Below are 2,751 nucleotides of genomic sequence, written 5' to 3'. Positions count from 1 at the left end.
CCCCGACTGGATCCACCTAATACTACTTACAGATTCAACTCAGACCTAAGATCTGATACCACCCATTAAAAATTTTTTTACATTTATTTATTTTTGAGACAGAGACAGAGACAGAGTATGAGCAGGGGAGGGGCAGAGAGAAAGAGAGAGAGGGACTGTGACACAGAATCCAAAGTAGGCTTCAGGCTCTGAGCCCTTAGCACAGAGCCTAACGCAGAGCTTGAACTCATGAGTCCTGAGATCACAACCTGAGCCAAAGCCAGACACTTAACCAATGGAGCCACCCAGGTGCCCTGATATCACCAGTTTTCGAGGGGAGACGTAAGGAGCCAGCTCTGGATTTGATACTTTTTAGTATCTCACTATGTCAGCCTTGTGCTCCATCCTAGGACTTGGTACCCAGGTCCTTGTTACTATGATTATATTCTGTTTTTCTTTCTGGTGCCCCAGTTCCCCCACGACTATAGTGCTCTCTTGCTTCTCCAAGCCCTGCTCCCTAACCCTAGAGCTCGTGTCTTCTTAGTGTTGACTGGCTTTCTATCCCATCCGGGCAGAGCTAAGTAACTTCTAGGTCTGGCCCAATCTACTCCTGGATTGACAGAGCTGTGACAGGATGACAGACCTATGCAAAATATGAAAGAAGCAAAAGAGTGGCCCCAGTGGATCTGTCTGATGGAGGGTGGAGCCTCAAATGAGTTGAACCATGTGAATCATGCTAAGAACACAAAAGGTATGAGTTGGGTGCAGGGGTGGGGGACTCATTTTAATCACTGTTTTGAGCAGGAAGCAAAAAAAAAGCAATAGGCCTACAGCTTCAGGCAGATGGTTAATGTTAACAGATGGCAGATAGAAGTACTATTTTTATTTTTGCTATATTCTTCAACACAGTGCCATAAAACTAGGGATAGGCATATATTATTCAAATTTTCAGAAAAGTGAAAAGAAACAGGTCAATTTTAGAAACTGCAGATTGAGTAACAACTAATTGTTATGATAATCAAACAGGAAATAATGAAATACAACATGTATGGAGGTATTACAAGATGAGCATGGTGCTAAACGTTTTCAGTACATTACCTCATTTTAATCATCACATCAAACCCCTAAAGAAAGTATTATTATCCTCATTTGACAGATGAAACTGAGGCTCAGAGAGGCTGAATAACTTGGTGTAGCTCACAATAAAAACCCAGGATTTCAACCCAGATGTGTTTAACTACCAAACCTGTGTGGTTGAGACTCTAAAACAAATTGTTTAGGATTGTATAGAGAATAAAGTGGTATTTGTTAGGAACCGACATGAGTTGATTAACAGCCCCTAATGCCAGACAATATTTAAGCCACTTTACTGAGAAGTTATACCCATGAAGTTCAGGGAAGGCAGTACTCTACAATGTCACTGTAAAGAAGAAAGAAGAAGAAAACCAGCTTGGCCAACAATAGACTAAACAGACTCGTAGCTTGAATGATCTTTTCCTAAAAGTGTTGCTCAATCAGTGGAACAAACCTACTCATCAGGAGGCCTCCGGTGCCCTGCTGAAGGACTCTGAATTTTCCCGGTCTCATTCAATGATTTTATCAGTGATTTGAATAAAATATGTATGGCGTGTTTGTCAGATTGCAGAGGACACAAGATATAATTATTATATTAGATAACAGAGCAAAAATTTTTTCTAAAAATCTCATCAAGTTGGAATGTTGAGTGACAGCAGACCAGATGAAAATTATGAAGGAAAAAATGCAAAATCTTTTATTCAGGTCCATAGAACCTTTTAGGAAAACATTGGAGAGAAGTAGGCAAACAGCCATCCTGTGACAGATGCCAGAGATATTTAGTTAACTACACATTCAATCTAATGATATGACTGTTAAATGTAAAATAAATCTGGGACAATGTTAATAGTGTCAGGAAAAACAGACACTATTCCTTCCATCCTCAGCATTAGACAACCAATTTGGGTTCTGGAAATATTTTCTGTGTGGGTTTTTTCAGTTTTCTATTGTTATAAAACAAACCACTCCAACTCAGTAGCTTCATAAATGTTATTATTCTCTCTCATGATTCTGTGTGTTGATTGCTCTCAGTTGTATGTTTCTTCTCTTGGTTTTGCTCGGAATCTCTCTTGCAGTTGGAGTCAATTGGCAGCTGGGACTGCTTTGAAGCACTCCGGAGGTCCTTGGCAGGAACATTCAAGACGGCTTCTTCACTCACAGAAGGTCTCCATGCGCCATTTTATCCTCTCAGGCATTCCCTCCCCAGCAGGGCAGCTAAGCTTTTTACATGTTTCCAAGGAGCACAATGACTCTAAGCATCAGACTTTCTCAAGACTTAGGACTAAAAATGGCACAGTCACTTCTGCCCATTCAACGTAGGTCAAAGGACAGTCAAAATTCAGGATGGGAGAGACTACACAAGGACATAAATCCCAGAGGAATCATTCATTGGAGGCCATTTTTGGAGTCCACTGGAGGAAGACAATTAGGTTTATAATGAATCTTATTTTAAAATTTACATATAAGATGAAAGGCAAATACATTTGGGGATTTTGGCACATACATGATGTTTTATAAGTTCACAGGAGTTTGTTTTCAAATTCTGGGAGGACTGCGTATAGAAGGTGGTTCAAATATATCTTATATAGCTCCAGGGCACAAAATTAGGACTAGAGGTAGGTTTCAACTCAACTACTATGCATCCAACTGTGAACGGTTTGGAGAGAAGCTTCTGTCTGAGCAGGAAGTCATACTAGA

This window comes from Crocuta crocuta, unplaced genomic scaffold (genome assembly GCF_008692635.1).
Source record: "Crocuta crocuta isolate KB4526 unplaced genomic scaffold, BGI_CrCroc_1.0 scaffold130, whole genome shotgun sequence".
Classification (NCBI taxonomy): Eukaryota; Metazoa; Chordata; class Mammalia; order Carnivora; family Hyaenidae; genus Crocuta; species Crocuta crocuta.
This window is presented reverse-complemented; position numbering follows the sequence as displayed.